The sequence below is a fragment of the Amblyraja radiata genome, unplaced genomic scaffold (genome assembly GCF_010909765.2).
Source record: "Amblyraja radiata isolate CabotCenter1 unplaced genomic scaffold, sAmbRad1.1.pri S122, whole genome shotgun sequence".
Taxonomy (NCBI): Eukaryota; Metazoa; Chordata; class Chondrichthyes; order Rajiformes; family Rajidae; genus Amblyraja; species Amblyraja radiata.
This window is the reverse complement of record NW_022630108.1, coordinates 97,147-119,277: the sequence shown is the minus strand read 5'-3', so window position 1 is coordinate 119,277 and position 22,131 is coordinate 97,147. Positions and strand designations below refer to the sequence as shown.

Genomic DNA, 22,131 nt, shown 5'->3' with positions numbered 1-22,131 from the left:
GGAACAGCAGTCGGGTCAAGTGGGTGAAGCCCTTGTCACACTGGGTGCAAATGTAGCGGCGCTCGCCGTTGTGGGTGCGCTGGTGTATCAGCAGCATGGTGGAGGTGGTGAAGCCCTTGCCGCATTGGGCACAGGTGTAGGGGCGCTCACCAGTGTGGGTGCGCTGGTGCTTCTCCAGGCTGCTGGACTGGGTGAAGCCCTTGCCACACTGGGTGCAAATGTAGGGGCGCTCGCCGTTGTGGGTGCGCTGGTGTATCAGCAGCATGGTGGAGGTGGTGAAGCCCTTGCCGCATTGGGCACATGTGTAGGGGCGCTCACCAGTGTGGGTGCGCTGGTGCTTCTCCAGGCTGCTGGACTGGGTGAAGCCCTTGCCGCACAGGGCACAGGTGTAGGGGCGCTCGCCGGTGTGGGTGCGCTGGTGCACCTGCAGGTTTCTGGACTGGGTGAAGCCCTTGCCACACTGGACACAGGTGTAGGGGCGCTCACCAGTGTGGGTGCGCTGGTGCATCTGCAGGCAGTCAGAGCTGGGTGAAGCCCTTGCCGCACTGGGCACAGGTGTAGGGGCGCTCGCCGGTGTGGGTGCGCTGGTGCTTCAGCAGGATGCTGGAGTTGGTGAAGCCCTTGCCGCACTGGGCACAGGTGTAGGGGCGCTCGCCGGTGTGGGTGCGCTGGTGCATCAGCAGGCAATCAGAGCGGGTGAAGTCCTTGCCGCATTGGGCGCAGGTGTAGGGGCACTCGCCGGTGTGGGTGCGCTGGTGATCCAGCAGGCTGCTGGGCTTGGTGAAGCCCTTGCCGCAGTGGCTGCAGGTGAAGGGCCGCTCCCCGGTGTGCACCCGCCTGTGGACCCGCAGCCCAGACAACAAGGCAAAGCTCTTGCCGCAGGTGGAGCAGCCATAGGGCTTCTCGCCCGTGTGCAACCGCCGGTGGGTCTCCAGGACATTCACCGTCTTGAAGCTCTTGCCGCACTCCGAGCAGTCGAAGGGGCGTTCCCCCGTGTGCACCCGCTGGTGGGTCTCCAGCTCGCTCGGGCTCCGCAAGGCCTTGCCACACACATCGCACTCATAACGCTTCTCCTTGTTGTGCCCATTCATGTGGTCCTCCATCGAAGCTCAGCCCCTCGAAGCTCAGCCCGCACACCGAGCGGGGGGGTGGCTCACACTCAATGGCCGCTCATGTCCCCGTCTCTCCGTCCACAGCAAAGGCTCCTAAACCCTACAGGAGTGGAACAAGTTGGCAAACAGAACATTACTAACGCGTGCTTGAAGAGCGGGGAAGTGGGCGGTCGAGTGGTGTGGAGTGGGGGTAGGGAAGGATGGGGAGGGGCTGAGTTGCTCCAACATGCTGGCCCACACCGGCGAACGGCTGCTCCCACTGCGGCGAGCGTTTCAAGAGTGCATGGGGGCTGCGGGAGCACCAGCTGATATACACCAGAGATAGAATCAAGTCTGCAATTTATCCCAACAGATAAAGCATAAAAAGAAGTTTCATTTGACACCTAATTCACTTTCATATTAAAAAAAAGCTATGGCCATTCTCATAGCATCTTGTTCCCTATTGCTTTTCCATTGACTTAACACAAAAGCTGTGATCGAGGACAGTCAAAAGCTCATAACTTTCTTAAACATTAAGAGAACTGAATGAAATTTTCAGTTATTTTAGATTGAAGCATTCTGAAACAAATATGAAACAATCTTACTTGGATGACTTGAAATTAAAGCATATAATTAGTTAGTTACCCGATTGTAGCTAATTACAAAATTCAATTACTAGATCTAAACATCTATCCATTTCTTAAGAAAATATTAACATTTTTAAATCTCTCTCCCTCACTCTCCCCCTCTTTCTCCCCCTATCATTCTCTCTTGCTCCCTCTCTTTCTCTCTCTCTCTCTCCCTCTATCTCTCTCTCTTTCTCACTCCCTCCCTCTCTCTCTCTCTTTCTCCCCCTCTCTTTCTCTCTCTCCCCCCCCACCCCTCTCTCTCTTTTCCTTCTCCCCCTCTTTCCCTCTTTCTCCCTACCCCTCTCTCTCTCTTTTCTCCCCCTCTCTTTCTCCCCTCCCTTTCTCCCTCCTCTTCCTCTATTCGCTTTCTCCTTCCCCCTCTCCTCTCTCTTTTCTCTCTCACTCTCTTGTCTCCCCCTCGTTTCCTCACTCCCTTCCTAGCTCTCTCTTCTCCCCCTCCTCTTTCTCTTTCTCCCCCTCTCGCCCCTCTCTTTCGTCATCTCCCCCCCTCTCCCTCTTTCTCACCCTCTCATTCTTCTCCTCTCTCATCCCTCATCTCCTCTCTCTCTCTCTTTTCTCTCTCTCCTCTCCTCTTCACTCCCGTCGCCTCTCTTCCCACTCCCTTCTATCTCTCTCCCTCGTCTCTTGGTCTCTTTCGCCTCTCCCCTCGTCTCTTTCACTTCCTGCTCTCCCTCCCCCTCTCTTTCTCTCTCCCTCCCTCCCTCCATCTCCTCCCTCTCTCCCTCCCTTCTTCTCTCCCTGCAATCCCTCTCCCTCTCTTCTCCTCCCCCCCCCTCTTTTCCTTCTCTCTCTCCCCTTTCTCTCTTCCTCTCACTCCCCCACTCTTTCTCTATCCCTCTCTCCCCTTCTCTTTCTCCCTCTCTCTCCTCCCTCTTTCATCCTCCTCCCCCTTTCCTCCCCGCTCCTCGCTCCTTCTCTCTCCTCCCCCCCCCCTCTTCTTTCTCCCTCCCTCTCCTCTCCAGTCCCTCTCTCTCCCCCCCTCTCTCACTCCTCCTCTCCATCTCTCTCTCTCCCCCTCACTCTCTCTCTCTCTCTCCCTCCATCTCTCCCTCTCTCATTCTCTCTCCCCCTCTCACTCTCTCTCTCCCTCATTCTCTCCCTCCCTCCATCTCTCTCTCTCCCTCTATCTCTCTCTCTCCCTCCCTCTCTCTCTTTCTCCCTCAATTTCAATTCAATTTTAAAACTTTATTGGCATGATAAAAAACATTGTTATATTGCCAAAGTATAAAACATATTTGAAATGCATCAATATAAATACAAGTATGTATTTCTCCCTCTCTCTCTCTCTCTCTCTCTCTCTATCTCTCTCTCCCTCTTTCTCTTTTCCTCTACCTCCCCCTCCCTCTCTCACTCCCTCTCCCTCCATCTCTCCCTCTTTCTTTTTTCCCCTCTCTCTCCCTCCCTCCCTCACCCTCTCTCTCTCTCCCTCCATCTCTCTCTCTCCCTCCATCTCTTTCTCCATCTACCAATTTCAATTCAATTTTCAATTTTAAAACATTATTGGCATGATAAAAAACATTGTTATATTGCCAAAGTAGAAAACATTTGAAATGCATCAATATAAATACAAGTATATATTTCTCCCTCTCTCTTCCTCTCCCTCCATCTCTCCCTCTCCCTCACTCTCTCTCTCTCTCCCTCCATCTCCCTCTCCATCTCTCTCTCTCTCCCTCCATCTCTCTATCTCTCCCTCTACCTCTCTCTATCCCTCCCTCTATCTCTCTACCCCCCTCCCTCTCTCTCTTTCTCCATCTATCAATTTCAATTCAATTTTAAAACGTTATTGGCATGATAAAAAAAACATTGTTATATTGCCAAAGTATAAAACATATTTGAAATGCATCAATATAAATACAAGTATGTATTTCTCCCTCTATCCCTCTCTCTCCCTCTCCCTCTCTCTCTCTCTCTCTCTCTCTCTCTTTCTCACTCCCTCTCTCTCACCGTCCAGTGCAGGTCGCCTCCATCTTGGGCCCCGGTCGGACGTCATTTCCGGGCTGAGGCCGCCCCGCAGCTCGACCTGGCAGCCTGCGGGGCGGGTGACGTCATATCCGGGCCGATTTTAGCAACCAGCCCCCGCCATCTTGTTCCGCCATCTGCTTCCGGCCAAAGATCTGATTTTTGCTTCCGCCTCCGCTCCCGTATCTTCACTTTGGTCTTTGAGTTTGACCAGGCCGTCCACATCTACGAGTGTTGCCCACTGCTCGGCGCTAAATTGTTCCAATCGCCAATGTAGGCGACCCGACTTATCTTTCTTCAGGTTCCCCGTTAAAGAGGAAAGGTAAGAGAACTTTTATTACTTATGTTGCATATAGAAAATCTTATTTTGCCTGTACAATCTCACTGTAGTTAGATCATAGAGCTCAGATAGTCGAGTCTTCATGGCAGCAAACTTGTAAAAATCTTTCTACCTCTCTGTTATTTAATGCAGAATAAGCACTCTGTTGTACAATGAGAATTTTATTCGGTCTGCACAAACTTTCAATATAGTTCAGACCTTAAAGCTGGGTGCTCCCCTTTGTCCCAGATGCAGTCGTCTTCATGGCAGAATACTTGTAAAAATCTTTCTACCTCTATGTTATTTAATGCAGAATAAGCACATATTGACTCTGTTGTACACTGAGAATTTCAGTGCCCCCTGATCCCTTTAGCCACAAGGGCCACATCTAACTACCTCTTAAATCTAGCTAATGAGCTGGCCTCAACTACCTTCTGTTGCAGAGAATTCCACAGATTCACCACTGTGTGTAAAAAAAAGATTTTCTCATCTCGGTCCTAAAAGATTCCCCCTTATCCATAAACTGTGACCCCTTGTTCTGGACTTCCCCAACATTGAGACTAACTTTCCTGCATCTAGCCTGTCCAACCCCGTACGAATTTTCTTCTCAGGAGCATTTCCCCAATAGCACCCCTCAAGAGCTTTTTCTTTCTACCTCTGTTATTTAATGTAGAATAAGAACATATTGACTGCATGATATTTTCTGTAATTTCAGATGTCGACAGTGGGTGCAGAATACCCGCCGACATGATCTCCTACATCGAACTGCGGCGTATTTGTCATGTAACTGCCGTCTTTGTTCTGTGCATTTCGAACTTAGCCAGTTTTCCAACAAGCAGACCAAGAACAGGCTAGTTTGGGATGCAGTTCCAACGCTCTTTGACATCCCTAACCCTCCGAAACAACTGTATACTCAACGCAGGATACTTGAGAGGAATAATGAGAACCTTCCATCTTCACCAAAGCCTTCAAAGCAGCAAAGGGCCGACCATTCTTACTGCTTAGCTACGGACCAGATTCGTGAGAATGTTATTCAATTCACACCAGTTGTAAATCACAGAAGAGCTCTGAAGAAGGAAAGACAGCGTACTTTCCGCCTCAAGAAAAGGGTGCAACAGATGAAGAAATCAGCGAGAAGGGGAGCTACAGAAAGCTTGATCAGTTTAGATTTTTTACAAGAGCCAGTAAAGTCTTTTTTTGAATCACAATTGCGGAATGCGCCAGGGCGTAGAAGCGCAAGAGGAAGACGATGGGATTATGCAGACAAGATACTTGCCTTGTCCCTCTACCACAAGAGTCCCAGCACATATCAGTTGTACCAGAGCATATTCACACTTCCATCAATTTCATCGCTGCGTAGATGGTTGTGTAATGTCGAAGTAAGACCAGGATTTCCCACTAAGATCTTCGCGCTTTGGAAGGACAGGGTAGCAGGCATGTCAGAGAGTGATAGAGTCTGTATAGTCTCCTTTGATGAAATGAGTCCACGTACAGGCCTCTCGTACAATATTACAGAAGATTCAGTTGAAGGTTTTGAGGACTTTGGATCGCTAGGGAAGACGTCACGGCCTGCCAACCATGCTCTTGTTTTCATGGTTAGAGGCCTGTTTGGGAAATGGAAACAACCTGTGGGTTACTTTCTGTCGCGAGACTGCACAAGGGCGGACAAACTGCAAGCATTACTCAATGAATGCTTGCATAAGGTTAAGGCAATTGGACTACAGCCTAAGGCCGTGGTTTGTGACCAAGGCCCAAGCAATGTTCGGTTGTACAACAACTTGGGTGTGACAGAAAAACATCCTTTCTTCTTCCACGGGGGAGCCAAGATCTTTTGCCTGCATGACCCGCCACACTTGCTAAAAAACACGAGAACAAATTTGGAGAAGTATGTTTTTGAGGTAACAGGAGAGGATGGCGGAAAGAAACATATCAAGTGGGCACATATTCGCGCATTTTATGAAATGGGTTCACAGTTTCCCGTTAGGAAAGGCCATAAACTGACCAGAGCCCACTTTGCTCTGAACAGCTTCTCCAAAATGAGAGTCACCAAAGCAGCGCAGGTGCTCAGTCATTCGGTGTCAGCAGGCATGTTAACCTATTCAACTATGGGACGGTTGCCTGGGGGTGCTGCTTATACTGCGGATTTCATTGCAATGATAGATGGACTGTTTGATGCATTTAACGGCAGGTGTCTCAAGACAATAAAAAAAATTGAGGAGGCCCATGTCTGAAAAATCGGCGCATTGGTCATTCTTTGAATCATGCCTGCCTGTACTGCAAAGCTTAAAAGTGCTTGGAGCGAAAAATGTATTGTTTGTCAAAGGATGGCGGCTTGCAATTTCTTGCATTACACAGCTGTGGCAGCACATAAAGGAAAATACAGACGCTTGTTTCATGCTCACATCCAGGGTTAATCAGGATAATAATAATAATAATAAATTTTATATTTAATGGGCGCCTTTCATACAAAATCTCAAGGACACCTTACATAGTAATCGGAATAAAAACATATAATCGGAGTAAAACAAGTAATTAAAGACATCACAATGACACAAATTAAAAACAGAATTCAATCCAAAAACAGAAAATCAAAAACACAGTGTGAAGAGAGAGCAGCGGCAACCAATTCGTGCCAGCGTCCACTCTCCCTTCACGGCAGCCATCTTGGACACAGACCTACAAGACTACAGTTAGACAAAAAAAAATCATCCCCCCACAGTGGATAGCACTGTGGAGGAAGGCACAATGTCCAGTCCCCACCCCTTGTTCACCCCAAAGTCAGGCCTATTGGGGCCACCGCAATTGCCTCTACGGAGGCCCGATGTCCCTGGCCGTTCTCACCGGGTGGTCTTGCCCCGGCGTCGGGAGAGTCCTTTCGGCGGCTGGGCCACTTGGAACGGCCGCTTCTTGGTTGGAGCCCGCGGTTGCCGAAGCCGACAAGGCCGCGCCGTTTTGGCGCTCCTAGGCTCCAGATGAAAAAGTCGGCGACCGCTCTCCTCACTGCCGCCTTGCCGCCTCTACGCACGCCGTCTCTCCGCTCCGCAAACCCGCAGCCCGGAGATGTTGCTCACGGCGGTCCAGCTCGCCAGAGCTCCAGCGCGGCGACCCAGGCAAGGCATCGCCCGCTCCAGCGCTCCAATGCTGTGCCACCACGCAGGCCGAGGTGCTGGGTGGTTCCCGCCAAGAAACGGCGCTCCAAGCCCGCTGGTAGGCCACGACGACGGGTCGACGGGCAGCCCGGAAAAAAGGCTGCCACACCAACCAGGTAGGGACCTATAAATAAAGTAACACCTACCCCCCCACATTAAAAGACCATATCCCCTACAAACAAATGTCATTGAGAATTTATTTGCGACCATTCGGCGAAAGGGCGGATTCCGAGAAAACCCATCAGCAAAGGAATTTCGCTGTGCTTTAAGAATGGTCATGGTAGCTGAACTGATAAAGCCATCTCTAAGTGCAAACTGTAAACCTGACGATGCTAAATTTATCTTATCACTGCAAACACTGACAAAAGACAGAGTCAAGAAACCATCTCCATCTACCTCCCATCACAATAGGGCACAACAGAACACTGTATTTTGCAGCACGTCACTTGATCTCCCGGAAGAGAACACACTGGTTTACATCGCAGGCCACATCTACCGTAGGTTCCTCACCCCACATGAACTGATCTCAAGATGTCACATATGCAGAGAAGTTCTGCTACGACCTGATACAACCTTAGTTGATCCTGCCCTCATATTCATCCACCATAAGGCATATGACACATCGACATCAGACTTCGGCTCCCTGATGGTGCCTTCAGTACAGTTTCTCGCATTCTGTCAGGTGTGCGAGAAAGTGTTCCGCACAGAATTCGACAATGCTAACATGACCAGGAACAACATCTCCAATCTAATAAATACAGCGATACACAATACTAAGGAATACAAGGACATGAACTTATGCTGCCAGAGAGTCAAGGCGCGAATTGTAGCTATCTTTGTCAGTGTCCGCATACATTATGGACTCAAATACAAGAATAGAGACCTGCAGGACCTGACCATTAAAAGGAAGTGTAAGAAAGTTCTAAAAGTGACGCATAAGTAAAGTACATGATGTCAAATTATTTATTGATGAAGTCAGAAATAAAGTGTTGACCATTGATTAGTATTATGAATTATTTAAAATTGAGTGGGTTGGTGCAATATACTGCTAATGTGCCGTTATGAGATATTCACATTAAAATCTTACCATGTATGACAGAATGAAAGGTGTTATCCTTGCTTGTTTATGGATCTTGCCTTTGAATTATTAAATTGAGTGGGTTAGTGCAATGTTGGTTCCATGTGCTGCTAATGTGTCGTTATCAGATATTCCGTGTTAAAAAGACAAATAAATCACAATAAAAGCGAAAAGATGCCCATGTTCCTTCCACAGCGGGCGGGGGAGCCTGACCCGGATCAGCACGGCCAAAACACCAGAGTGAAGCTGCGGGGAGGTTTACAATTTTTTACAATGTTTATTATTTAATGTCCCTTGTCTGGTCTGAAATAAAGTTCAACATTGGATATAAAAATCAGAATAAATATAATTTTGTGTGTTACATGATGATATACATCTATATCACATTCATGTATAAATCTTGCTTAATCAAATTTAATTTTGTGAAATTCTACAATTAGATAACCCCACCATTACAGACCGATCTCATTCCACTCTCTGGTTATTGGGAAGACCAGACACTGTTTATTGTGGAGAAACAACCATAGAAAAACGAAAATAAGCACAAAAACTTTAAGTAACATTTCAGGGCTAGAGTAACTGTAATCTTCATATTGCTATTATTTTCCCAAACAGATGTGAACAGTGTGATTACATTAATGTGATTAGATGAATGAATTACAGAGTGCAAGTGTAATACAAAATCAACTCAAACACAGCATATGAGCCATTAAAAAGAACTGATTTTAAAAACATTAAAGAAAATTACCAGAGGCAAAATTTATAAACATTTTTTTCTTTAACAAGAATGAAGAGAATTATGAACTAACATAATTATGAATCTAACCCTATGTTACACACAAAAACCTCCCCGCAACGTTGATTACCCTGCGAGTCTGGTCGGGTCGGCTAGGTTCCGGTTTACACAAAATCTACTCAAACACAGCCTATGAACAATTTAAAAAGAAATTTATTAAAAAACATTAAAAAAAAACACTATTACCAGAGTCAAATTTTATTCTTGACAAGAATTAACAGAGGTGAGAACTAACAGAATTACACCTAAGATCCTATAAATCTGCTATAAGATTACATTGGATTACATTGCGAGTCGGGTCGGTAGGATCTGGTTACTAAAATGGGCGGAGAAAAACGCCCAGGATTCCCTCCGTAGCGTACTACACGTCAGCCCATTGTATTTCGCAGGAGTAGCCTATCTTGCTCCGCTATAAGATCTTTGGCTGGGACTGGCGGGTGACGTCTTATCCGGGCTGAGTTAGGCCGCCCCGCAGCTTGCGGGGCAACGGGGCCCTGGGGCCGTGACGTGGGTTTTAGAAGGAATTGTGTGCAGCAGATGCTGGAAAATGGAAAGTAGACAAACAATGCTGGAGAAACTCAGCGGGTGCAGCAGCATCTACGTGGAGTCTGAAGGAGGGTCTCGGCCCAGAAACGTTACACTATCTCCTTCGCATAGACAATAGGTGCAGGAGTAGAGGCCATTCGGCCCTTCGAGCCTGGACAATTCACCATTCAATATGATCACGGCTGATATAACCATATAACCATATAACAATTACAGCACGGAAACAGGCCATCTCGACCCTTCTAGTCCGTGCCGAACACATAATCTCCCCTAGTCCCATATACCTGCGCTCAGACCATAACCCTCCATTCCTTTCCCATCCATATAACTATCCAATTTATTTTTAAATGATAAAAACGAACCTGCCTCCACCACCTTCACTGGAAGCTCATTCCACACAGCTACCACTCTCTGAGTAAAGAAGTCCCCCCTCATGTTACCCCTAAACTTCAGTCCCTTAATTCTCAAGTCATGTCCCCTTGTTTGAATCTTCCCTACTCTCAGTGGGAAAAGCTTATCCACGTCAACTCTGTCTATCCCTCTCATCATTTTAAAAACCTCTATCAAGTCCCCCCTTAACCTTCTGCGCTCCAAAGAATAAAGCCCTAACTTGTTCAACCTTTCTCTGTAACTTAGTTGCTGAAACCCAGGCAACATTCTAGTAAATCTCTTCTGTACTCTCTCTATTTTGTTGACATCCTTCCTATAATTAGGCGACCAAAATTGTACACCATACTCCAGAATTGGCCTCACCAATGCCTTGTACAATTTTAACATTACATCCCAACTTCTATCCTCAATGCTATGATTTATAAAGGCCAGCACACCAAAAGCTTTATTTACCACCCTATCTACATGAGATTCCACTTTCAGGGAACTGTGCACAGTTATTCCCAGATCCCTCTGTTCACCTACATTCTTCAATTCCCTACCATTTACCATGTACGTCCTATTTTGATTTGTCCTGCCAAGATGTAGCACCTCACACTTATCAGCATTACACTCCATCTGCCATCTTTCAGCCCACTCTTCCAACTGGCATATATCTCTCTGTAGACTTTGAAACTCTACTTCATTACCCGCAACCCCACCTATCTTAGTATCATCTGCATACTTACTAATCCAATTTACCACACCATCGTCCAGATCATTGATGTACATGACAAACAACAGTGGACCCAACACAGATCCCTGTGGCACCCCACTCGTCACTGGCCTCCAACCTGACAAACAACCATCCACCATTACTCTCTGGCATCTCCCATTCAGCCACTGTTGAATCCATCTTGCTACTCCACCATTAATACCCAACCATTGAACCTTCTTAACCAACCTTCCATGAGGAACCTTGTCAAAGGCCTTACTGAAGTCCATATACACAACACCCACTGCTTTACCCTCATCAATTTCCCGAGTAACATTTTCAAAAAATTCAAGAAGATTAGTTAAACATGACCTTCCAGGCACAAATCCATGTTGACTGTTCCTAATCAGACCCTGTTTATCCAGATGCTTATATATATTATCTCTAATTATTCTTTCCATTAATTTGCCCACCACTGGCGTCAAACTAACAGGTCTATAATTGCTAGGTTTACTCTTAGACCCCTTTTTAAACAATGGAACAACATGCGCAGTACGCCAATCCTCCGGCACTATTCCCGTTTCCAATGACATTTGAAATATTTCTGCCATAGCCCCGGCTATTTCTACACTGGATTGATCATCCAACTCAGTATCCTGTACCTGCCTTCTCTCCATACCCCCTGATCCCTTTAGCCGCAAGGGCCACATCTAACTCCCTCTTAAATATAGCCAATGAACTGTGGCCTCAACTATCTTCTGTGGCAGAGAATTCCAGATTCACCAGCGTGTGTGAAAACAATGTTTTTCTCATCTCGACTTCCCCCTTATCCTTAAACTGTGTGTGTGGCCCCTTGTTCTGGACTTCCCCAACATCGGGAATAATCTTCCTGCATCTAGCCTGTCCAACCTCTTAAGAATTTTGTACGTTTCTATAAGATCCCCCCTCAATCTTCTAATTTCTAGCGAGTACAAGCCGAGTCTATCCTGTCTTTCTTCATATGAAAGTTCTGCCACCCCAGGAATCAGTCTGGTGAACCTTCTCTGTACTCCCTCGATGGCAAGAATGTCTTTCCTCAGATTAGGAGACCAAAACTTACGCAATACTCCAGGTGTGGTCTCACCAAGACCCTGTACAACTGCAGTAGAACCTTGCTGCTCCTATACTCAAATCCTTTTGCGACGAATCTATCCATTTCTTAAGAAAGGATTTAACATTTTTAAATAGCCTAAGTGTCCAAATAACATTGACACAAGAATGCACAATATAGCATGATTTTTAAATCTCATTGTTGTGGATTTATGGGCCAAATGGAAGGAATTTCGTGTTTGATTCCTGTAAATGAATGGCCATTTATTTGGTCACTAATGGCTCCTTCACCTCCAGTTGCCTTTATCTAAGCAGGTTCATTGCACGACACTGAACAACCAGACTTGCCTTCTCCCTGGTCAGCTCCTGTACAAGCTGCTCTGGGAATCCATGAGGGAGGGAGGGAGACAGACAGACACTCCACAAACTCCTCGTCCACTTGGACTTGCTCTCCTGTCCCACCCTGTATTACACTCGCTCCCGGGCCCCACAACTGTATTACACTCGCTCCCGGGGCCCCACAACTGTATTACACTCGCTCCGGGGCCCCACAACTGTATTACACTCACTGTATTACACCCCATGAATTTAAAGCATTGACACCGTGTGCTTGACCCGCCCTCCCGCCTCCACCCGGGATCCAGCGCGCGTGTGTCTGGGGCCAGAGCGGGTCCGCCGACCCTCGCCACTCCACCTCCCTCCAGCAGCCCACAGCCGTCGCCTTACCTGGAGCCTGGACTCTGCACTGGGCCTGAAGCCTCCACGCTGCTAACTCCCACTCTCCTGGGTTTGACTGCGCTGGTTCCTAATGCTACTCTGCCCAGCCTTGTTAACCCCAGTGGCTGTTCCACTGAGTCTTCCCCATCCCCCTCTAACTATGTGACCCCTGCTCTTCCCCACCCACACTACAGCCCTCTCAACCCCCCCCCCCCCCCCCCACCCTGACCACCCTTCCCCCAACCCACCCCCTGACCACCCACCAACCACCCCCTGAAAATGCTGGAGTAACTCAGCGGGTCAGGCGGCATCTGTGGAGAACATGGATAGGTGACGTTTCACAGAGTGCTGGTGTAATTCGGGTCAGGCAGCATCTGTGGTCAATGTGGATAGATGATGTTTCAGGTCTGAAGAAGGGTCGTGACCGAAAAAAAACAGCCCCTATCCATGTTCTCCATAGACAGACACAAAATACTGGAGTAACTCAGCGGGACAGGCAGCATCTCTGGAGTGAAGGAACCTTCTTCAGACTGAGAGTCACAGGAGAGTGAGACACAGAGATAAGGAAGTGTAAGGTGTTACTCCAGCACTCTGTATTACATGAATAGTGTCAGGTTAGGAAAATGGTAAGTACAACGAGATCTGTGTGTCCTGGTACATCAGTCACTGAAAGTAAGCATGCAGGTACAGCAGGCAATGAAGAAAACTAATGGCATGTTGGCCTTAATAGGGCGAAGAGTTGAGTTTAGGAGCAAGGAGGACCTACTGCAGTTGTACAGGGCCCTGGTGACACCACACCTGGAGAATTGTGTGCAGTTTTGGTCTCCTAATTTGAGGAAGGATATTCTTGCTATTGAGGGAGCCCAGCGTAGGTTCACCACGTTAATTCCTGAGATGATGGCGGGACTGACAGATGTTGAAAGAATGGGTCGACTGGGTTTGTATTCACTGGAATTCAGAAGTATGAGCGGGTTCTTATAGAATCGTATTAAATTAGTGAGGGATTGGACAGAGTAGATGCAGGAAACTGTTCCCCATGTTGGGGGAGTCCAGAACTGTTAAGGTCCATTTCTTAAAACAGCCAACTCACAATAAGTTAGATCAACCAACACAAGCTTTACTGATCATCTAGTCGGCGAGAGTGCCAGGGGATACAAATTCAAGTATGCAACACATACTTAACCATCCTGGGCCATCACTCTAATGAACAAAGACATACAGCATCTTTTTATAATATTTTGGAAAGGTAGTCACATGTTTATACATAGTTGGAGCAATGACGTCTAACACATCAATCACAGAGTTTACCCATTCAAAGCATTCTTGTCACTAACACAATACTTCTCATGCTATGGTTATATCGATCACAAACTTTAGTTACAAACCCCCAAACAACAGGTACATAGTCAAAGGTCTATCATCTGCAGTACCTTCTTAAACAATGTAAGGATCTGTATCAATTGCCCGCAGAGGTTCCTATTTACGGAAACCAAAATCCAAAGGAAACACATCCTCTCTCAAGGCTTCTGTTGACAGAAGCACCTTCTCAGGAAACACACCCTCTCCCACCGCTGTCAATATCCTTTGCTTGGGCACAACAGGAAGCAGCTTGGGTGCAGTTTGAATGCTGGCCTCCAATTTCCTGATCACCCAGCTCATCTACAGCACAGAATTACAAAGCTTCAGAACCCAAAACCCAAAGAAGTCAAATTAATCTTTACTTAATAAAATACCTTATGTTATAATTTGTATTATATAATAGGATATTATCAGAACCAGGGGCCACCATTTAAGAATAACGGGTAGGTCGTATAGGACTGAGATGAGGAAAAACATTTTCACCCAGAGAGTTGTGAATCTGTGGAATTCCCTGCCACAGAAGGCAGTGGAGGCCAATTCACTGGATGTTTTTCAAGTTGTATTTGAGTTACCATACAGCCATACTAAGTAAAAAGGAACAAGATTATCTGAATGGTGGCCGATTAGGAAAAGGGGAGATGCAACGAGACCTGGGTGTCATGGTACACCAGTCATTGAAAGTAGGCATGCAGGTGCAGCAGGCAGTGAAGAAAGCGAATGGTATGTTAGCATTCATAGCAAAAGGATTTGAGTCTAGGAGCAGCGAGGTTCTACTGCAGTTGTACAGGGTATTGGTGAGACCACACCTGGAGTATTGCGTACAGTTTTGGTCTCCTAATCTGAGGAAAGACATTCTTGCCATAGAGGGAGTACAGAGAACGTTCACTAGACTGATTCCTGGGATGTCAGGACTTTCATATGAAGAAAGACTGGACAGATTCGGCTTGTACTCTCTAGAATTTAGAAGATTGAGGGGGGGGGGGGGGGTGTTTATGTAAATGTACAAAATTCTTAAGGGGTTGGGCAGGCTGGATGCAGGAAGATTTTTTCCGATGTTGGGGAAGTCCAGAACAAGGGGTCACAGTTTAAGGATAAGGGGGAAATATTTTACGACCGAGATGAGAAAAACATTTTTTTTCACACACATAGAGAGTGGTGAATCTGTGGAATTCTCTGCCACAGAAGGTAGTTGAGGCTACTCAGTTCGTTGGCTATATTTAAGAGGGAGTTAGATGTGGCCCTTGTGACGTATGGAGAGAAGGCAGGTACAGGATACCGAGTTGGATGATCAGCCATGATCATATGAATGGCGGTGCAGGCTCGAAGGGCCGAAGATTCAGATTCAGATTCAGATTCAGATTCAATTTTAATTGTCATTGTCAGTGTATAGTACAGAGACAACGAAATGCATTTAGCATCTCCCTGGAAGAGCGACATAGCAAATGATTTGAATAAATAATAATAAGTGATAATAAGTGTCCGGGGGGTAGGGGGGATGATTGGCAGTCACCGAGGTACGTTGTTGAGTAGAGTGACAGCCGCCGGGAAGAAGCTGTTCCTGGACCTGCTGGTTCGGCAACGGAGAGACCTGTAGCGCCTCCCGGATGGTAGGAGGGTAAACTGTCCATGGTTGGGGTGAGACCAGTCCTTGGCGATGCTGAGCGCCCTCCGCAGACAACGCTTGCTTTGGACAGACTCAATGGAGGGGAGCGAGGAACCGGTGATGCGTTGGGCAATTTTCACCACCATCTGCAATGCCTTCCGGTCGGAGACAGAGCAGTTGCCATACCATACTGTGATACAGTTGGTAAGGATGCTCTCGATGGTGCAGCGGTAGAAGTTCACCAGGATCTGAGGAGACAGATGGACCTTCTTCAGTCTCCTCAGGAAGAAGAGACGCTGGTGAGCCTTCTTGATCAGAGTTGAGGTATTGTGGGTCCAAGAGAGGTCATCGGAGATGTTGACTCCCAGGAACCTGAAGCTAGAAACACGTTCCACCTCCGTCCCGTTAATGTGGATGGGGGTGTGCGTGCCGCCCCTGGACTTCCTGAAGTCAACAATGAGCTCCTTGGTCTTCTTGGAGTTAAGGGCCAGGTTGTTGTCAGCGCACCATGCTGCTAAGTGCTGGACCTCCTCCCAGTAGGCCGACTCATCGTTGTTGCTGATGAGGCCAATCAAGTTCAAGTTCAAGTTCAAGTGAGTTTATTGTCATGTGTCCCTGTATAGGACAATGAAATTCTTGCTTTGCTTAAGCACACAGAAAATATTAGGCATTTACTACAAAACAGATAAATGTGTCCATATACCATGATATAAATATATACACACATGAATAAATAAACTGATAGTGCAAATAACAGAAAGTGGTTGGTAATAATCAGAGTTTTGTCCGAGCCATGTTTAATAGCCTGATGGCTGAGGGGAAGTAACTATTCCTGAACCTGGTTGTTGCAGTCTTCAGGCTCCTGTACCTTCTACCTGAAGGTAGCAGGGAGATGAGTGTGTGGCCAGGATGGTGTGGGTCTTTGATGATACTGCCAGCCTTTTTGAGGCAGCGACTGCGATAAATCCCCTCAATGGAAGGAAGGTCAGAGCCGATGATGGACTGGGCAGTGTTTACTACTTTTTGTAGTCTTTTCCTCTCCAGGGCGCTCAAATTGCCGAACCAAGCCACGATGCAACCGGTCAGCATGCTCTCGACTGTGCACCTGTAGAAGTTAGAGAGAGTCTTCCTTGACAATCCGACTCTCCGTAATCTTCTCAGAAAGTAGAGGCGCTGATGTGCTTTTTTGATGATTGCATTAGTGTTCTCGGACCAGGAAAGATCTTCAGAGATGTGCACGCCCAGGAATTTGAAGCTCTTGACCCTTTCAACCATCGACCCGTTGATATAAATGGGGCTGTGGGTCCCCCTCCTACTCCTTCCAAAGTCCACAATCAGTTCCTTGGTTTTGCTGGTGTTGAGGGCCAGGTTATTGCGCTGGCACCATATGGACAGTTGCTCGATCTCGCTTCTGCACTCTGACTCATCCCCATCAGTGATACGCCCCACAATAGTGGTGTCGTCAGCGAACTTGATGATGGAGTTCGCACTGTGGTTCGCTACACAGTCATGGGTATAGAGTGAGTACAGCAGGGGGCTGAGCACGCAGCCTTGAGGTGCTCCCGTGCTGATTGTTATTGAGGCTGACACATTTCCACCAATACGAACAGACTGTGGTCTGTGGACGAGGAAGTCAAGGATCCAGTTGCAGAGGGATGCGCAGAGACCCAGTTCTGCGAGTTTGGTAACCAGTTTGGAGGGGATGATTGTGTTAAATGCCGAGCTGTAATCAATGAATAACAGCCTGACATATGAGTTTTTGTTGTCCAAGTGGTCCAGTGCGGAGTGGAGGGCCAGCGAGATCGCATCCACCGTTGATCTGTTGTGGCGGTACGCGAACTGCAGTGGGTCCAGGTTTTTGTCGATGTAGGAGTTGATTTGCTCCATGATCAACCTCTCAAAGTACTTCATCACCACCGGCGGTAGTGCCACTGGTCGATAGTCATTGAGGCATGTCACCTTACTCTTCTTGGGCACCGGTATAATTGATGCCCTTTTAAAGCAGGTGGGGACCTCAGACCTCAGAAGTGAGAGGTTGAAAATGTCCGTAAAAACTCCCGCCAGTTGGTCCGCACAGGTTTTTAGAACACGACCGGGTATACCATCAGGACCAGGTGCTTTTCGGGGGTTCACCCCCCTGAAGGATTTCCTGACATCGGCCTCTGTGACTGAGACAAAAATGCCATCGCAGCGAATGGGGGATCGGGAAGGCACATCAGTATTTTCCCTGTCAAAGCGTGCGTAAAACGCATTGAGCTCGTCAGGGAGTGATGTTACGCCGGCATTCGAGCTGCCTCCTGGTTTTGCCTTGTAGGAGGTGATTGCATTCAGACCCTGCCACAGCTGCCGAACATCTGTCTCGTCCTCCAGTTTGGAGCAGAAGTCCCTTTTGGCCTTTTTGATGGCCTTACCAAGGTCGTATCTGGTCTTCATGTAGGCCACTGTATCATCGGAGGTGTATCGTGAGGCCAATCACCGAATGGCCTACTCCTGCACCTATGGTCTATGTTTCTATAATTAGTTAGTCAAGTCAAGTCACATTTATTTATTATTATATAGCACATTTACAAAACAACTCTCGTTGGCCAAAGTGTTTTACATTTGTTATAAGAATAGTATAAACCAGTGGTTCCCAACCTTTTTTAGCTCATGGCCCCCTTGGGCTCTTTAAATTTTTCTGTGCCTCCCCCCCCTGACATTATTAGCGGAAAAAAGGTGGCACCTTTCATTGAACCTAAATCCCCACATTTTTCTGTGGCCCCCCTGAGATTTGCCATATATGGCTCCAGGTTGGGAATCACTGGTATAAACAAACAAACTACATACATATATACATATAGCCCTCGCTCAGAGGAAGCCAAGGAAGGCTTGAGAGCATAGATACGTTTTTCCAAGTTAGTTAGTTGCCCAATTGTAGCTAATTACAAAATTCAATTACTAGATCTAAACATCTATTTGGACTACGCAGTTGCAGCATGGGACCCATACACACATAAAAACATTTCTTTCATCGAACGTGTCCAAAGACAGGCAGCTCGATTTGTTACTAACACCTATGGGAGAGAAGCGAGTGTCACCAAACTTCTGAATTCTCTGGGGTGGAACCCTCTCCAGGACAGACGCGGAGCTCATCGTTTGACCTGTTTTTACAAACTGTTAAATGGTCAGCTCGACATAGATTACAAGACCTACACCAAACCCAAACCAATTAGGAGCAGATGAGGGCATTCAATCCAATTTGTCATCCCAGCTACAAAGACAGATGTGTACAGCAATTCGTTCTTCCCCGCACAATTAAAGCATGGAATAATCTCCACCCAGCTATAGTCACCCAACCAGATGCAGCTAAATTTAAAGTAGCTCTTGCTTCCCAATAACCCTTTCTGGCTTAAGTCTTCCCTCCACCGCCTCCAGTTTAAATTCCATTTGGAATATAGGGAGGTTTCACGGCAGTGGGGTCACGACCCATGACCCGTACTGTTGCTACGCTACTCCAAGTGGATTACACGCGATGAACTGCAGGTAGCCATTTACCATTGTTTCCAGCGTAGCGGGCCCGTTAAAATCCCACCGCTGAAATTGTCCATTTTTGCGCTGTAAATAATTATGGAAATCGGGATAAGCGTGAGAGACATTTAGCCAACTTCAGAATTCCAAAAGTGAGGAGAAATTACGGTAGATAGAAGCGAGAGCTGAAGGGACAACAACAGCCAAAGTGCTTGGCGAACATTGGCCGTTTGCTCACTGCATTGCATCAACTAAGGCATTATTTGTGTATTTTCTTAATTCCTTTGGCATCTAAAAAGTTTCATAAGTGATACATTTGGCTGTAATTTTTTTTAATCGCCCATGGTTCCCAAGTGGATTTTTACATACAAAACGAAAACGCATCTGAAGAAAAATTTACAGCCAGATTTATCACTTCTGAGAATATTTAGATACCAAAGGAATCAAGAAAAAACACAAATAATGCCTTACTTGATGAAATGCAGTGATCAAACTGTATTACACTCGCTCCCGGGCTAATAAACTGTATTACACTCGCTCCCGGGCGGATAGGGCTCGGCCTCCAGCCGTTGACACTCCCGCCCGTCACCCTCTCAATTGTCGACGGCTATCGACCCCCCCCCCCCAATTGGCCGGGCCGTCTGTCCGTCTCCCTCCTCCTCCAATGAGCAACGACAGGTGGCGGGCCAACGACCAACTCACCCGCCCATTGGCCCTTCCATCCGTCAGTCTCCCATCCTCCTCCAATGCGCGCGGTCGGGACAACCCTCAGACCCGAACCCCCTCCTCATTGGATGATCCGTCCGCCCCTCTCCCGTCTCCATCCAACCAGCAACGACAGGGGGCGGGACAATCTCTAACCCCCGCCTATTGGATGATCCGTCCGCCCATCACTCATTCCCGATCCAATCAGAACCTATGGGAGGCGGGGTGTCCCTCTAGCCCTCCGCCCATTGGCCGGGACCGCCGTCGGTCGCCGCGTCCTCGTCCAATCAGCGCCGATGGGGGGCCGGACCTTGCGACAGTTGGTGCCTGGAGCCGCGGCCATCACCGACCCCCCCCCACACATAGCTGTGGACGCTCGCTCGGCCGTCCAGCTGTTGACCGTCGCTCATTCACCCGCCCCCCCCCCCCACCACCCACACTAACCCACCCCGAATGGCCTACTCCTGCACCTATTGTCTATTGCACCAGCGCCCCGCCATTCACAGTAAAGCTCCTGCCCTGGTTTGACTAACTAAACTGCAACACCCTCCCTACCCCCAAACAATGTGACCTCCTCCCTGTGGCTCCCTGCCCCTTACCCCTGCCACCTCCTGCTCCTTACCTCCCTTTGCTCCCTCCCCCCCTCCTCCTTATCCCCCTTTGCTCCCTCCCCCCCCCCTCCTCCCAAAGTGTGAACCCCCACCAGGCTCCCGATCCCCTTCTGACTCACTTGACCCCTCTCTCTCCCCCACCCCCCCAGCTCCCTGCCCTCCCCCATTCATCCCCCTCGGCACCAAACCCACTCCCCCTTGAATCCCTCCCCCCTCCCTTTGCTCTCTCTCCCTCTCTCTCTTCTCAATGCCTCTCTCCCCAACCTCTCTCTTTATCCCCTTCTCTCTCGCCATCTCTCCCCTTTCCCTCTCTCTATCCCCTACTCTCACTCTCTCTCCACTTTCTCCCCCTATCGTTCTCCATCTCTCCCTCCCCACCCTCTCTCTCTCTTTCTCTTTCCATCTCTCCCTCCCCACCCTCTCTATCTCTCTCTCTCTATTTCCTTCTCTCTCTCCATCTCTCCCTTCCCACCCTCTCTCTCTCTCTCTTTATCCCCTTATCTCTCCATCTCTCCCTCCACCCTCTTCCTATCCCCTTCTCTCTTTCCATCTCTCCCTCCCCACCCTTTCTCTCTCTCCATCTCTCCCTCCCCACCCCCTCTCTCTCTCTCGCTCTCTACATCTCTCCATCCCCACCCTCTCCCCCTATCTCTATCCCCTTCTTTCTATCCATCTCTCCCTCCCCACCCTCTTTCCCACTATATCCCTTCTCTCTCTCCATCTCTCCCTCCCCGCCCTCTCTTTCTCTCTATCCCCTTCCATCTCTCCCTCACCACTGTCTCCCCCTCGCTCTATCCCCTTCTCTCTCCATCTCCCCCTCCCCACCCTCTTTCCCTCACTCCATCTCTCTCCCCCTTTCTCTCTCTCCCTCTCCCTCACCACCCTCTCTCTCCATCTCTTCCTCCCCACCCTCTCTCTCGTTCTCTCCCTCCCCGCAATCTCCCCCCCCCTCTCTTTCTCTCTCTCTCTCTCCCCTCACTCCTTTCCTCTCTCACTCTCTCTCCCTGTCCCCCTTTTTCTCCCCCCCTATCGTTCTCTCTCTTTCTCCCCCTCTTTCTCCCTCCCTCTCTCTCTCTCTCTCCCTCTCCCTCTATCTCCGTCTCTATCCCCTTCTCTCTCTCCCTCTCTCTTGCTCTCTCCCTCTCTACCCCTTTCTCTCTCTCTCTCCTCCTTCCTCCCTCTCTATCCCCCTCTCCTCACACTCACTCGCTCCCCACTATCTATCCCTCTCTTGTTCTCTCTCTCTCTCTATCCCCGTCTCTCTCTCTTTTTCTCTATCTCTCGCTATCCCCTTCTCTCTCACTCCCTCCTTCTCTCTCTCTCTCACCGTCCAGTGCAAAGATCTTGGTCCAGTGCGGGTCGGCTCCATCCAAATATTTTCAGAAGTGATAAATCTGGCTGTAAATTTTTCTTCAGATGCGTTTGCATTTTGTATGTAAAAACCCACTTGGGAACCATGGGCGATTTAAAAAAATTACAGCCAAATTTATCACTTCTGAAACTTTTTAGATGCCAAAGGAATTAAGAAAAAACACAAATAATGCCTTAGTTGATGCAATGCAGTGAGCAAACGACCATGTTCGCCAAGCACTCTGGCTGTTGTTGTCCCTTCAGTTCTCGCTTCTATCTACCGTCATTTCTCCTCACTTTTGGAATTCTGAAGGAAGCTAAATGTCTCTCACGCTTATCCCGATTTCCATAATTATTTACAGCGCAAAAATGGACAATTTCAGCGGTGGGGTTTTAACGGGCCCGCTACGCTGGAAACAATGGTAAGTGCCTACCTGCAGTTCATTGCGTGTAATCCATTTGGAGTAGCGTAGCAACAGTACGGGTCATGGGTCGTGACCCCACTGCCGTGAAACCTC

At 48.1% G+C, this 22,131-nt stretch overlaps 1 pseudogene; it reads right to left on the bottom strand.

Moving 5' to 3' along the window:
• Positions 1-394: 394 nt before the first annotated feature.
• LOC116969209 overlaps positions 395-22,131 on the bottom strand; it is a 36,854-nt pseudogene continuing 15,117 nt past the window's right edge.